Source organism: Mastigoproctus giganteus, chromosome 12 (assembly GCF_048544385.1).
Source record: "Mastigoproctus giganteus isolate SK-2022 chromosome 12, ASM4854438v1, whole genome shotgun sequence".
NCBI lineage: Eukaryota > Metazoa > Arthropoda > Arachnida > Uropygi > Thelyphonidae > Mastigoproctus > Mastigoproctus giganteus.
Genome location: NC_143586.1, coordinates 97,106,469 through 97,122,662, shown reverse-complemented (window position 1 = coordinate 97,122,662; position 16,194 = coordinate 97,106,469). Strand labels below are relative to the sequence as shown.

Below are 16,194 nucleotides of genomic sequence, written 5' to 3'. Positions count from 1 at the left end.
GGCTGATGCTGAATGAGCTTGCTTTCTTGCATTATATGCCTCTACTAATGCTAATGCTAAGTGGTCCAATCTGATTCATCCCTTTCCTTCTAGAGTTTACATAAGTATAGAACTCTGCTTTTTTCTTTGCATCCTTTGCCAAAGATTTCTTGTAATCTGCCAACCTCCTTTGTGACTTAATATCTTCTGGAAGGTATCTTTATATCTTCCATTTGTTTTTTCACAATATAGTTACCGGAAATGTAACAAAATATATGTGAATTGTTTAAACAAACAGTTTGCCCTTGTCACACACTGAATATGAAAATCACATTAGAAGCAGATAGTAGTTAGCGTGTTGCATCAGAAAACATGAATGTGGAAGAAACAGTTCACAGGTTTATATGCTTCCTCACTTGCAGGTTTGTCTATACCTATCAGTGACAAAGGAAGTAGAATGCACATCGCACATACACGGATGTATATCTAAGAAAACAATTCTTACTATTTATAAAAAAGCATTTTTGGAAACATTAAAATCTGTGTAGACTAGTGGTTATCTGTTTTTAGTTTTAAATGAAATGTTTAAAAATTATTATTATTTACCCTGACATCTGTCTGCTTACATACACACTCTTGATTTTTATTAGTAGGGGAAATTATTTAAAAAAAAAATTTTGATTTAGCTCTGCTGGCTTGTGACAGTTTATAATTTTATGCTTCGAAGATAGCTGATATATTAATGCCAGCAGTTAGCTGTGGGTTGTATCTTTTTTCACACGTCATCCCAGGTCACACAATGTTGAAGTCACATGATAGTTAACAGGAAACATATATATCAAGTTATTTAATTTTTTTTTCTTTTTTTTTTTTTTTTAAATGAACCGTTATTTGCACATGGTCTGTTGGTTCATAACAGTTTTCTTAAATAAAGGTTATTTAAGATATAAATAAAGACACATACATAGTAGTTATGAAATTTTAAAATTCCAATTAGTAACTATTTTTAACTTAAATTATGAATTTAAAAAAAAAAAAATAGAAATTACTAAATTATAAGCTTAAAAATTGTTAAATTTGCCTAAGTCACTCGTGCACGGCTATTAGCTTTTATCTCACTTTTATTTTAATTTTTAATGCATAATTTAATTATACAACTATGAATGGAATGTGCACCTTAGGCAAATTTTAACAATTTTTAAAGCTCATTTATTAATTTCTAATTTTTTTTAAATTCATAATTTCTTTAAGTTAAAAATAGTTACTAATCGGAATTTTAAAATTTCATAACTAATATGTACGTGTTGAAACTTTCATCAAACTAAGCTGATTCCTATCAGGTGAGTGCTGAAAATTAAGCTAAGCCATAAGGATTCCTTAATATATCATCAGATTATTTAAAATAATAGTGATTATTTAAAATAATAGTGATTATTTAAAATAAAAGCCTATAGGCTTTTTCTCCTCTAGTGAATTCATTGACAAATTTGCTACGACTTATGTAAGGGTTGCATTCTTCGGAATTTCCCTAATTGCTTATGCAGCACTCCCAAATTTGATTGAAGCAAAAAAGTAATGTTGAACAAACATGTAAATAGAATTATTTATTCAATTTTTTTATTTCATGCGTAGGAAAAATTACAAAAGGGTACAAAAATAGAGGAGACAGGCATGACATCAGCACGTTTTACCTTTCGAGCATCGTTGCCAGAATTAACTCTCCAGCTGATAAGCACACCGCTTCAGAAGCTGAAGGCTGTGGAGATTTATAAGGGGTTTTTTCCAACACATCACAAAATTTCTCTGCAGCTGCAGAATCAGCACTGGTGACTTCACCACATACTTTAATGTTTTGGAAACCAGTACAATGCTTGAACCTATTAAACCACCCATTGCTCGCCACGAACTTGGCTTGGAGTTTGCCATACTTATCCTTAATATCTTCATAAAATACTTCTTGCTTTTGCTTGAATGGCCATTGGGACTCAGGAGCACTTGCTTCTGAATCTGATTTTCCATCCATATTATTAATAGCTTTTCCATCTTCGATATAGCACCTGAATGCTGTTTTGTGATCACTGTTGATCTTAAATGCATTAATCCTTTAACATATTCTTTTATATGCTCACTGTCTTTTAAAATAGTATTCAACGCTGAAGCAGCGAGACCTAATTCCGTGCAATAGATGACAAACTTTGTCCTGCTTTTTATTTAATCATTTTCATCTTCATTTCTAAATCAATTTTGTTTCCTTTCCTAGCACTGCCAGCACTTGCACTTTCTGTTGGTCACTTTTCCTTCACCATTGTAATAAGTAAATAGGAATGAAGAGAGGATTCTGAATATATATTTATGTTTTTTATATGATTTCAGTGAAGGGGAACTCATTTCAAATTATAATACCATAACAAAAATACCCACAGAATTCTAGTTATCAGTATTATCGCAAATGCAATAAGATCGTGTTTACATTTATAATAGATTGCATTCGCAGAAAAGCCCAATAAATCAGAAAGTGCAAATTGTTTTTATTGTTTTTAGGTTGTTACCCCCAGAAATGTGTTTTAGAAAAATATCACAAATGCATTCAAAATTGATTCTTATAACAGAACATGTGATAACAATGAAAGTGTAGTGCAATTTCCATTATAAAAACAATCTTTTATAGAGATAAATAGCTTAGTTAGGTAGCGAAAATTTCAACTTTCGAGGACTTGGAACAAATTACCAAAAAAAAAAAAAAAAATTCTATTTACATGTTCATCAAACTTTTCTCTTTTGGTTCAATCAATTCAGCGAACACACTTGCAATTGCTGCACAAGCATGGGGGAAATTCCAACTTACCTAGAGTTCCGCGGAATGCAACCCTTACGTAAGTCATGAAGTAGCTGTATTGATTGTATTAAATTGCAAATAGACATTACTGTCTTTTGCAAATAGCATTGTACTTCCCTTATAAGAAATATACTGCTGTTTGTAATGCAGTGAAATCTTGCAGATGGCCATTTCTGTGATTATGCAGTTAGCAGCAGAAGGCTGTAGTGATGTGATTTTGGTCTTTGGCAAATTATGTATATTCAGTAATTCCTATATACTGAGTTTAGTAATATATATATATTTTTTTCCATTTTGCACTTTCTTTTTTTTTTTTAATAAAATGTTATACTTTTCTATGATTTTTAAATCAAATAAGGAAAAATCATTCTGTATTTTTTATTACTAAAAGGTGGACTGGCTCCTCATTTTTCATGAATACAAGGGGAGAACAGAAGTGTTCAGAAAGTTGTCTTCTATCAGTTCTGTACATGATGCATGTGGCTCCTCCGTGGGCAGGAACAGCAGTGCGTATCACACGTTTCTTGATTAGACCGGGGCTCGAGCCCTTGACCACCAAAAATACGGAGGATGCGGAAAGGTCAGGGAATGACCACCGCATATCCCCGGAGCAATATGGCCTTAGTTGCTAATGCTCCTAAAAACCAAATAACATAACATAACATAAAATAACATGTACATTATGGTAATAAGAGGTTGCATAGACCTAACTCATGTTGCTAAATTTTTGTTTGGAATGAAACTTGACAACTAAAATAAATCATGGGCAACTAAAAAATCACAAAGTTTGCTACACTTTTGCTGAAATATTGAAGAAATGGAGTTAATGTAAGAAAAGGGCTTTACTTTTTCCTATTGCCATGATCTGACATGAGCCAAAAAACCATGGAAATTATTAATGTTTTTGCCATTCTATATAAAGTGTAAGGCTATAATACTAAAATTTAAAATGACATTTTTTATCTAAATTTGCTATTCTGCTGTTGGACCCGTTATGCATTGCTCTGATCTGCTTATACCTTCTTCACCAGATCCTCTCAGTGTGGTGTTATTAATAGAGTATAATAGTCAGTGCTTTTTTTTTTGGGATATTATGCATCAGTATGGCGTACCGGAACCTTTATTAACAGTGACGTGTGACATTTGGATGCAATGCACTTCTAAATTTGTAATATTCCGTAAATTTTTTCCCCATATTTACCTACTATTCAAATAAGCTTAAAATTATTTAACTAAATTTTAATAATTTGCATTTTTTACTGTCTATTTTTAAGATATTTTCTATATAAAACTGTATAATGATTTTTATAATTCTAAATTACTCAGTCGGGCATCTGTTTAATGAAGTCCTTTTATAACGAATTATTTTGAATTCCCCCTGGAAGTTACATTTAAAATAGTTTCCGTTGAGTGAAGAAAATTTTCGCATTCCTGGCCTTCAGGCAATTTAGGCAATTAGTGCTGCTGTGCGAGTTAAGAGAGCTAAAGCATTCTACAACTTAGTGGTACCTGGTAAAACCTATCTGACCACTTGTCCACATATGGAGGAGTCGCTTTAGTCAAGAGTGAGCAGATCAAGGTGTATTCCCAATGGGATCTGTCCCACTTTCTACTGCAGTGGTGTCCAACCTTTTCCCATACAGGGGCCATATTCAAAAAAATTCAAAGTTAGATTTCTTTAGTGTGTTACATTTTCCATATCTTGTTACATGTAAAAGTAAAATTGAAAATATTTAAAACTTTTATTAAGTACAATACACAATTACATTTACTGAACAAAACATTTAATGAGAAAATTTTTTTGATAATTAACAAAATTTAAAATTCTGTTTCAGTTCACTTTCCTCATGGGCAAAAGTTTGGACACCTTTGTGAATCAACAGTAAGCGCCCTGTTCGAGAATTAGAAAAGTGATTTTCTTCCTTTACCCTGACAAATTTTTTTTTTTTTTTTTTTTTTTTTTTGGCTGGTGCAGCATAAGCCATAGGCTTTCTTGCACCATACGGCCGTTACTAATACTAATACTAAATAATCATCTGTTGTTTTGCAGAAGTGAATTATCCACATTTTTCTGTAAATTTTCCCTATCTCTGTTTACATGGTCACAGTACCTGATTATCCGAATTAAACCGACATTTTGGACAATTTCAAAAAGAAAGAAAAAATTCAAATTTAAGAACTAGTGACAATACTGATGGCGAGAGAAGGAAAATGAGGACAATGAAGGTATTAATTCTTCTAAACATGAATTGTTGGCATTTGGTAAAAGTGAAGCTATAAAATTGTCAATTAGGTTGCAGTTAAAAGAAAGAGATGCAATTCATGGATTTCAGCTATACCTAGATAAGAAGGTTTCGGAAGAATTGAAGCATTTGATGAATGCTCTGAGTACGATACCAGTTTCATTGAGTGAATGTGAATGAGGATTTTCACAAATGAAACCAGCCCAACCAGCGCTTCGTTGATGACAAAAACAATTTCTTCAGTACTGTTTCTTAAAATTGTAGGCCCACCGCTGATCTGCTTCGATCCAGCAAAATATGTCGATTCATGGCTGCTTCGGAAACTTTATTCAGCAACTGACACCCAAAGAGGAAGAAAAGAAGTTGGCATAGAATAGGGGTCAGCAACCTGTGGCTCGGGAGCCGCATGCAGCTGCGACTCTTTAACTTTACAGCTCACATGAAGCACAATTTGAAATGGAGTTAGAGCACTTAAAAATCAAGGACCATGTGGAGTGCAAGGCTAAAATGCCTTAAAACTGAAATTGAGGATTTGGAGAGACAAAAGGCTGCCCTTGCAGCTCTACACAAATGGACGGCGATAGATGACTTTAAAAATGCAGCTTTCCAACCCATATATAAATTTGAAAATATTTGCGTTTGGATTTCTCTCAGTTTTTGGTTTGACGTATTTCTGCGAGAAAATATTTTTGAACATGAACTATATTAAAAATAAATCAAGAAACCGTCGTCTGAACAATGCGAGTATGTTTACAGCTCAGCATGTTTAATTATGACATGTTTGCATGATGTTGAGAGACACTTGCTCAAGAAGTTCATCAGCAAAAGTCACATTAATTTGTACCTAATTGGATGTTTGTTACGTTTTTTCAGTATTAATAAATAATATTTTAATATGTATATATATATTTTTTTTTAATAAACACCTTCCTACTCTATTCCATTTCTTAAAAAACTATCGCCCCCCCCAGCTTGAGCTGAGGTGTGGCTCTTCAGATCCTCTCTCTTTTTTTTTTTATTAGATCAAAAATGGCTCTTCACTCAAAGAAGATTGTCCACCCCTGGCATAGGGTGTCGGATGAGAACTTAATAAAAATTTGGAAATTATTATGAAATTATTTTTACTTATGTTATTATTTTTTACTTATTTTACTCACATTTTACTTATTTTTTTATATACTTCAATAATAAATTTATGCTTAATAAACTGTGTGTTAATACACTTAATTTGTCTAAAAACATTACTACTAAAATAACAATATCAGGAAAAAAAAATTTTCAGAGTACTTTTCATATCCTTGTAATTTTCAACTTTTCCTAATAGCAAATGACGAGTACCAGCACCTATTTCTTTACAAAAAAAGCACTGATAATAGTTCATAGTGTGATATTTATGATGATAATGCTGATTCCTGACAATAAAGTGAACCAAAACGGTTCACACAAAAACAAGCTAAATTTGGCAAGTGGTTTGCGTTTTCCAAAATCTTCTGTAGAGATGTTGAGATCAAGGCACTTAGCAAAAAATATATTCTTTTCATAGATGTCATGTTATTGGTATAGACTAGATGAGGAGGTGTTCATTCATACTTTTCTCAGGAAGATTCACTTGTATAGAAGTATTTCTGGATTAATGCTGTTTTTTTGTTAACTCAAGTTTATGATTCTCAGTTTGTATACTCCAGTATATCAAGCAAGCAGATGGAAACTATTTATATCGATTTCTCCAAAACTATCCTGAAAAGTTGTTCTTCATATGGGAAACATATTATTTTGGTTTACTTAAAGGAGACTTATGAAAACCTGAAATTTCTACCTAAGAAAGTTAAATATGAAGGCCATAATTGGTTGCTTTGTGGAGACTTAAAGGTTGTGTGTGTGTGTGTGTGTGTGTGTGTGTGTGTGTGTGTGTGTGTGTGTGTGTGTGTGTGTGTGTGTGTGTTGGGTCAGCCATCAGATTCCACTAAAATTCCATGTTTCATATTGTGAATGGGATAGCAGAGCACAAAGTTAGCATTGGACAGGTAAACAGTGGCAATATAGAAACAACTTTTTCTAGTTTCAAAAAGGATTGAATACAAAAATATAGTATGCTTGCAGTGAATATCCAAGCTTATCTGATGCAAAACTCAAAATTTTTTTATTGGGTCACATAAAAAAGTTAACTTCAGACAAGCACCTTGAAGAAGTGGTGATCAAATTTGAAAAGGAAACAAAGGAAGAATGGAGTAGCTTCAGAAGTGTTGTTCATATCTTTTAAGGAAACGACAAAGATGTGAATTATGAAAATATACTTAATTTAAAATATGGTCAGTGAATTTCAAAAATTAGATTTCATTTCTCATTTCTTGCATTCCTGTAAGGTACATCCCCCCCCCCCCACCCTGAAAATCTTTGTGCCTTCAAGATATGCTAAAATCCTTGTGGATTAACTTAAGACTTTAAGGATTCTGCAAGGCTTTGGGGGGAAATTTTTATCAGCTTTGCCCGCACTTGTAGGTAGAAGGAATCTGTTTTGTAGAGACAGGATACATTAAAACAAAGGTGGTGCAAGGGTTTTGCCTTAAAAGTTCAGGGAAACTGCTAGTTTGGGGGGATGGGATAATATAGATATATCTGATAATATTGGTCAAAGTAACACTTGCACATACCTCAAGAGTTCTTGTTTGTTACCGCAACAGATCATATCAAGATTTTCTGAGGGAAGAAACATTTCATATGAGTGGGTACTAATGCCAGGGAAGAAGCTTAAATAACTTCAAAGGGTGTGTCAGTTTACAAGAACACTTAAGTCTTAATTGTTTATACAGTAATGTCATAAGTGTCGTCAATAAAATGTGTGAATTCAAACTGCAAGTAACGCTGACATAATGGGGCTTACGGAAATATGGTGCCACCCAGAGATAAGGAATGATGAGTTTCAGTACTGTATGTACAATGTATTTAGGGGTGGTGGGGCCATGCTTCTTATCAAAAGCATTCTGAGCACGAAGAAAGCTTCCTCAGATTCAAGCTCTTTGTGTGCTAGTATAGAATCTGTATGGTGTGAGATTATTGGAAGCAAAGGCATAATGAGATTGGGAGTAATCTACAGGCCAGTTGATTATGAAGATTATGATGAGAGCCTCTATGTGCAAATGGAATGGGCAAGTAAGTGTGAACGTCTTATTATGGGTGATTTTAATTTGCCTCTACTTGATTGGAACAAATGTGAAGGTAACTCGACATGGGGGACAAAATTTTTAAATCAACTAGATGATTGTTATTTATATCAACATGTTAGGGAAAGTGCTAGGGGAAAAGAATATTCTATACCTGATCATCACCCATGAACCAGATGACATAATTGGCTGACAGTACAGGAACCAGTAGCAGGAAGTGATCGCAGAATTCTATGGTGGTTGATGACGAGAGAGAGAGAGAGAGAGAGGTAGCAGTAGTTAAAGGAATGGGTTATAATTTCAGGAAAGGAAATTATGACAGCTTAAGGTGCTATATGACCTCTATTAACTGAGTAGATATCTCACAGAGAGCAGATTCAATTGAATTCTGATATACCTTTAAAACATTAATTCCAGAAGTCTTGAATGTGTATATACCAGTGGTTCCCAAACTGTGCTCCCCAGGGTGCCGCAGCGATACTCGACATCTGTTGGACCCCGTGAACTACTATCTTGAGATAATTCATAGTTTCAACATTAATTATTAAGTTGTTTGGACGTAGCTATTTAATAAACGGAACTGTTAGGTATTTCTTTTTGCCCAACGGCCGTGAAAAAAATTACTGATACACTAAGGGGGCTGTGAACCGAGAGAATTTGGGAACCTCTGATATATACCATTAAAAAAATACTCCACAAGGAGGATTCCAAGTTGGATGAATAATGAAGTTGCCAGATTAATAGTCATCTAATAGATGTCCATATGAGGAAAGACTTTGAATATGTGGGTTGCACCACTTGGGAACTGGGCATCTTAGAGGAGACTTGATTGAGGTGTTTAAGGCTGTGAGAGGCATAAGTAAAATGATTGAGGGTGAAATTTTCACAATTAATAATGATTAGACTGGATTGCAGGAAATTTTATTTTAGTCAGCGACTTATAATTACTGTTATAAGTTACCTCATGAGTGGTAGAGGCTGACATTTTGGGGAAATTCAAAGGTCAGCTGGATAGTTACCTACAGGAGGAGAGAAACACATACATTGTCTATTTGCCTTTCATTTATTATTAATTAATATTTATTTTATTTAGATTTTATTAATATTATTTTATTCTTTCATTTTTTTGGCTGGCAGCATAATCCTTAGGCTTCCTTGCACCACATGAACATTACTAATACTAATACCATAAATAAATACAGATACAGACGATACAGTCTAAGGGATGAAAATACGTCCACTCTGGTTTCAGTGGCTTAAAGGTACCTCTACACGTTTGGAACATGTTGATATTAATTACTGGAAAAATTTATACAGATACTCTTATAAATGATGCACAGGATTTTTGTAATTCTCATTAAAAAATTAATAATCCTTATAATTCCATTGTGGTATACATTCATGAGTAGATGGTCAACTTGAGAAAGATAACAATTGTGCTGCGGAGAAATTTGATAAATTTCTCACATGTGACAAAGATTGCTGTTTCATTTTTACCATTCATTCCTATCATAGTTTGATGCAACAAGATGTATATTATGTTGTTTATTTTGTATAACTGTATGTACCTGTTATATATATAATAATAATATATACGGTAGTAGTTGAATGTACCTCGAAGGTGAGGTATAAATAGGTCGGTATATTGTAGACCCATTGTAGCCTGTGAAACGCCATAGGTTATGGCATATCACAGGCTGCAATGGGTCTACACTATACCGACCTAATTATACCTCACCTTCAAGGTACATTCAACTACTACCGTACATATTATTATATATTTACAGACAGATTTAACGTTTAATCTCGTACAGATGGCATTAATCGGTTCTGATATAATTTATTATTTATATCTAACATTAAAAACACTATTGCATTTTCGTATCAGTATATATATATATATATATATATATATATATTATATTATATGTAGAATAAATAAAGTGTCTGTGAAAATAGAAATGAAAAGTACTCAAGGTGCCAGAACTAAGAGAAGTTTAAGGGATAGTAGAACGTGTAAGTGAAGTAGTGGTTAAACAGGTGAAAGAATTTGAAAAACTTAGTGCAAAAATGAACTGGGGCCAAGGGGGTAAAATATATATATAAGTAAATAAATAAACAACACTATATTCAGATATGGGAGGACAATTTCAGCAAGAGGTCGAATCAGGGGATGGCAAATATGAAAATCTGAATATAGTAGATGAAAAAATGATACACAGCCAGGAAATTAATCAGGGGACTACTCCTTCAGGCACTGCATTTCCAAACTTGTCTGTAGTATTAGAAAAAGGGGGGGGGTGGCAAATATGCAGCCTTTTATCGTAATACTAGTAGACAAGGTAGTCCCTATGCAGTGTAAAAAATGTAAATTAAAATAAATACAAATTTACAAAAGTGTAATGTGGAATATAATACAAATGTTTGTAAAGTGCAGAAGGGGCAAATGGTATAGGGAATGGTAAATATTAGGGAAGGGGAGAAAAGATGTTCCCTTCCCCTCCCCTAGAATTTACCATTCCCTAACCATTTGATTGTCTATACATTTTCATTACCTTTCGCTTCTTCCGCACTTCACATACATTGGTATTATAATCCACATTACACTTTTGTAAATTAGTATTTATTTTAATTTACATTTTTTACACTGCATAGGGACTACCTTGTCTACTAGTATTATGATAAAAGGCTGCATAATTGCCCCCCTTTCTTCTAATACTACAGACAAGTTTGGAAACATAATGCCTGATACATGGTCAGGGGTAGTCCCCTGATGAATTTCCTGGCTATGTATCATTTTTTCATCTATTATATTCAGATTTTGCATATTTGCCATCCCCTGATTCGATCTCTTGGTAAAATTATATACTGAATATACTGTTATTTAGTTATTTATTTACTTTATATATATTAAAAAAAAAAAAAAAATATATATATATATATATATATATATATTATTTTTCCCCCCTCAGTCCCAGTTCTTTTTTGCACTAGGTTTTTCAAATTCTTTCACCTGTTTAACCACTGAGAGGGTGCTGACTCTCTTTAAAAATTATAGCTGTGAATTACCGCCTCCAAAAAAGCAATAAGTGTTTGCCATTTTATTTATCTAATTGTTATTTTATATTGAACTTTATAAGTAGCCATATAGTTCTAGATATTCTGGTTATTTTTATTTTTAATTTAGATAAGAGTTTTTTTAGATTACTACTTAATATACGTAAAGCTGTTGTTTCGTTCAAATCTTGCAGCCATTGTTTTTGTATAGAGTGGTAGGGAATTCAAATTTTTAATTGTTCTAACTAAGGTAGCTCTAACGTAAAATTATATAGCGTAATTCGCGTCATCCCTGCATTTAGTATTCTATTAGATAGTGTAGTATTGACAATTGATTAATTAAATTTATTAATCTTATTAATTTAAAATATCATGCCCCAGACTAGAGCAGAAAAGCAACGGGCACGAAGTGGCAGGAGTGAGTGCTGTGACTCGGGGAGAACTGAGGGGGGCAATTCTCCAACACATCACAGCCTAAACTTGTGAAATGTTTGCCGAACTCTCTGGAACGGAACATGATCTAGCCAAGGAGGATGTCTTTGTGTGTGTGCCAAGTGCAGAGAGTGTGTCTAGAAATTAGGCATCATTTCAGCTTTCTGATGGGTGTCTATGAGAGCTTGAGGTGTAGGGTAGATGCCCTCAAAGAAATTAATATGAGGGGCTCATCAAGCTCTCAGCTGCCCAAATCAATGCCATAGCTCACTCCTGGGCATCAGGCAACACAGTGGCAACCTCCAAGGCGCTGGTCCCACAGGAGTTAGTTATCATCGGTTACTCTATTGTCAGGGAGACGGGGAATATATTGTGTAAAAAGGATAGATGGAATAGGACTGCGGTATGTCTGCCAGGGGCAAAAGGATAGATGGAATAGGACTGCGGTATGTCTGCCAGGGGCATATACAGCCAGGCCTCGCATAACGCAAGTTCGATTAATGCAATTTCAGTTAACGCTATTTGAAAAATTATACCACTTTTCACTTTACACGATGCAAATTTCTAGTTAACACGATTTTTTTTTTTTTTTTTATGCAATAGTTGAAAAAGATTTGAATTGTGTGTTAAGCTTACCGCGAGTCGTACAGTCAATTAACAAACATTTGCCTGCTGCCTGCCTCGGTGTGTTCCATCAACCATCGGAAGAAGACGTGTTACTTGTTTGTCTCCTGCTAATAAAGTCAATGCACACTTGCATAAAAATTCAAATTTTTAAATGAGCAGATGAAAATGTTACCGCGAAGGACATAACGGTAAAAGAATTAAATGAAATCTTTCATATCATGTAGAACCCCAAACAAAAGCTTTGAGGTTCTCTGCGATATTTATTTCGCCAGGGCCCAGAAAAGATTGTTGTTGGCTATCAGAAATTGATTGATGAAAAGAGAAAGTCAACACTGTTCAAATATTTCTGCAACAGTCATTTCTTCATTGTGTATTTTATGTCAGAGGTTCCCAAACTTTCTCGGTTTACGGCGCCCTTAGTGTCTCAGTAATTTTTTCAAGGCGCACCCAGACCAAAAGAAATACCTAACAGTTCCGTTTATTAGTTAGGTCCAAACAACTTAATAAGAAATGTTGAAACTGTGAACTACCTTGACCTAGTAGTTCGCGCGGTGTCCGATAGATGTCGAATATCGCTGTGTTTCCCTCGAAAATTTAAAATATTCCCCAGCACACAGTTTGGGAACCGCTTTTATGCAATAAACATTTAATTCCATAATTATTTTCATTATCTTTTACGTTGTATACAGTTAAAAAATTTTTAAAAGGTATTTTTAAAATTCTTTATGGACATTCCAGAAGGTCCAGTCCTTCTGGAAAAATTATAATTTTTCCTATTGATTATTATATTCGATTAACGCATTTCCGTTTTGCGTGATGCGCTTGTGGGAAGAATTAATCGCGTTAATCGAGGCCTGCCTGTATCATCTTTTAATGGCACAAAGGGTGATATTGTTGTACACATTGGCACCAGGACATTAAGAGTAGGAGATCTGCAGATTTACTTAACAAGTATACAGTCAATGTTGCAAAAAAGTTGTGAATTAGAGTTAAATTTGAAAGTGTCTGCAATTCTGCCCAGACACGATAGGAGGGAGTACATAAGCAGCGGTGTGGAGCGAGGGGTGTTGTGGGTTTCAGGGACTGATGGCAGTCATCGTGAAATAGGTGGGTATATGGGATGTGTTAGGGTAACTAATAATAAGAATAGGTACATGTATACTTGCATGGATATCAATGCTAGAAGTATAGTAAATAAATTTGTTGAATTTGAAGTGTTGGTCAAGACATCAAAGGCGGGTATTGTTGGGATAGCAGAGACGTGGTGTCACACAGATATAAGGAATGCAGAACTGGAATTTGGGGAGTACAATGTGCACAGAAAGGATAGACAGGATAGGACGGGAGGAGGTGTTATGCTGTTAATTAAGAAAAACATAAAATCAAAAGAAGTGCATCCAGTTGATATAGATGAACAGTGCACTGTTGAGTCATTTTGGTGTGACATACGCACTGTGAAAGCAAAAATAAGAGTAGGAGTTTGTTATAGGCCTAATAACTCGAATGAGTACAATCAACAATTGTACAGAGAAATAGAGTGGGCTAGTAAATCAGAATGGAGGATTTTAACTTCCCAGATATAGACTGGAACTTATGGGTTGGTAACTCACACACTAGTAAGACTTTTATGGATTTATTGGATGATTGTTTTCTCCAGCAGCATGTTCGAGAGGCAACCAGGTGTCTCTGTAGCCAGATGGGAAGGAGCAGCAGTGCGTAGCACACGCTTCTTGATTAGACCGGGTTTCGAGCCAGTCACCACCAAATACGGAGGATGCGGAAAGGTCAAGGGAATGACCACCGCATATTCCTGAAGCAATATGGCCTTAGTTGCTAATGCTCCTAAAAACCAACTAACAAACATCGAGAGGCAACCAGAGAGGGTAATACTCTTGATCTGTTTATCATACGTGTATTAAGTGATCATACGTGTATTAAGAATTTGCAGATAAAGGAACCATTAGGTGGCAGTGATCACAGTGTACTGATGTGGGATTTACTTAAAGGTATAATTACCATCAGGGGCAGAGGAAGGGGTTTTTGCTTCCGTAAAGGTGACTATAGTCACCTTTACGGAAGCAAAAAAGGTGACTAAAGGTCTCAGACAGTTTTTAAATTCTGTACAGTGGGACCAACTGATGATGTTACCAACAGCAAATTCTAAGTGGGAAACATTCAAGGAATTAATAGTGGAAACTACTAAACGTTTCATACCTATTAAGAAATATTGTTCAAGGTTTAGGCCTAAATGGTTGTCAAATTAACTAATGAGACTCGTGGCTGAGAAGAAAAATGCATGGGATGCATATACATTATCAGGCGACACAGAAGCCTCTGATATATATATGAGCTTGTCTGTAATCAAGTCACAAAGGAGGTTAGGCAGGCGAAGGCAGATTACAAGAAATCTTTGGCAAAGGATGCTAAGGAAAACAGCAAGGATTTCTTTACTTATATAAACTCTAAAAGGAAGGGGATGAATCTGATTGGTCCACTTGTTATCGATGGTTTGCTGTTGATGATCCTACTTAGCATTAGTAGAGGCATTTGATGCAAGAAAGCAAGCTTATGCAGCATCAGCCAAAAAAAAAAAAAAAAAAACCACTCCCACTTCACCCCTCTGTTCGTTCAAAATACCTGTCCAGCTGAGCCTTAAACTTATTTAGGCTATCAACTTCCACGACAAGGGATGGAAGTCTGTTCCACCAACCAACTACTCGCTGGCTAAAGGCAAATTTCCAGAGTGGGCAATTTGAGAACCGAAGTGGGCAATTCTCCAACTCATCACAGTTTAAAAAAAATGTTCTACTTGTGAAATGACCCTTTCTCAAACAGGACATGACCTAGCCAAGGAGAGTGTCTTTGTATGTGTTAGGTGCAGAGTGTGAAGAGATTAGGCACCAACTCAGCATTCTGATGGGAGTCTACTAGAGTTTGGAGAGTAGCATAGATGCCCTCAAAGAAATTAAAATGGGGTACCCATCAAGCTTTTAGCTGCCCAATTCAATGCCAGAGAGCACTAGCACTCTTGTGTAACAGGCATCACAGCGGCAAACTTCAAGGTAGAATGCGCTGGTCCCACAGGAGCTAGTTATTGTTGGCAACAAAACTGTCAGGGAAACGGGAAATATAATGCGCAAAAAGGATACGTGGAATAGGACCAGGGTATGTCTGCCAGGGGCAAAGGTTGATGATGATGTAGACCAGATATCTTTTAAGGGCACAAAGGGTGAAAATGTTGTTGGAGAGTAGCATAGATGCCCTCAAAGAAATCATGTTGGCACTAATGATGTTAAGAGTAGGAGATCTGCAGACTTACTTAACAAGTAGGTCAGCATTGAAAAAAAAATTGCGAGTTAGGGTTAAAATTGAAAGTGTCTGCAATTCTGCCAACACATGATAGGAGGGAGTGTATGATGACAATGTCATCATATATGTCAATCAATTTGGCCCTGGAGAGGATGTGTAAGGCTCATGGAATAGAATTTTTCTCAGCGTGGTCTATGCTTGTTAACAGGAGAGACTGCTTCTACAGAGATGGGATACACTTAAATTGAAAGGGTGCAATTTGCTGATGCTATTGAGGCAGTGTTAGGTGGGTCGGAAAACTGCTAGCTTAGGGGGATTCACAGACTAATAGATTAACAGTAGCCGCAGGCATAAGTTGGAAGTAATTCTTGCACTACTTCTATTACATTAGCTTTTTTGGCTGATGCAGCAAAAGCCACTGGCTTACTTGCACTGTTTGGCTAGTCCAGTATCAAATATATCTCACCTACATATTCACTACTGTGAATATGTAGTCGGAATTGTCAGTCAAATGGAAAATAATATAATGTATTCTAATAGTTAACATTAA

General features: G+C 35.1%; 1 protein-coding gene across 4 annotated transcripts in view; it reads left to right on the top strand.

Moving 5' to 3' along the window:
- Positions 1 to 16,194, top strand: part of LOC150077290 (uncharacterized) — a 427,304-nt gene that overhangs the window by 128,479 nt on the left and 282,631 nt on the right. The window lies entirely within an intron of this gene.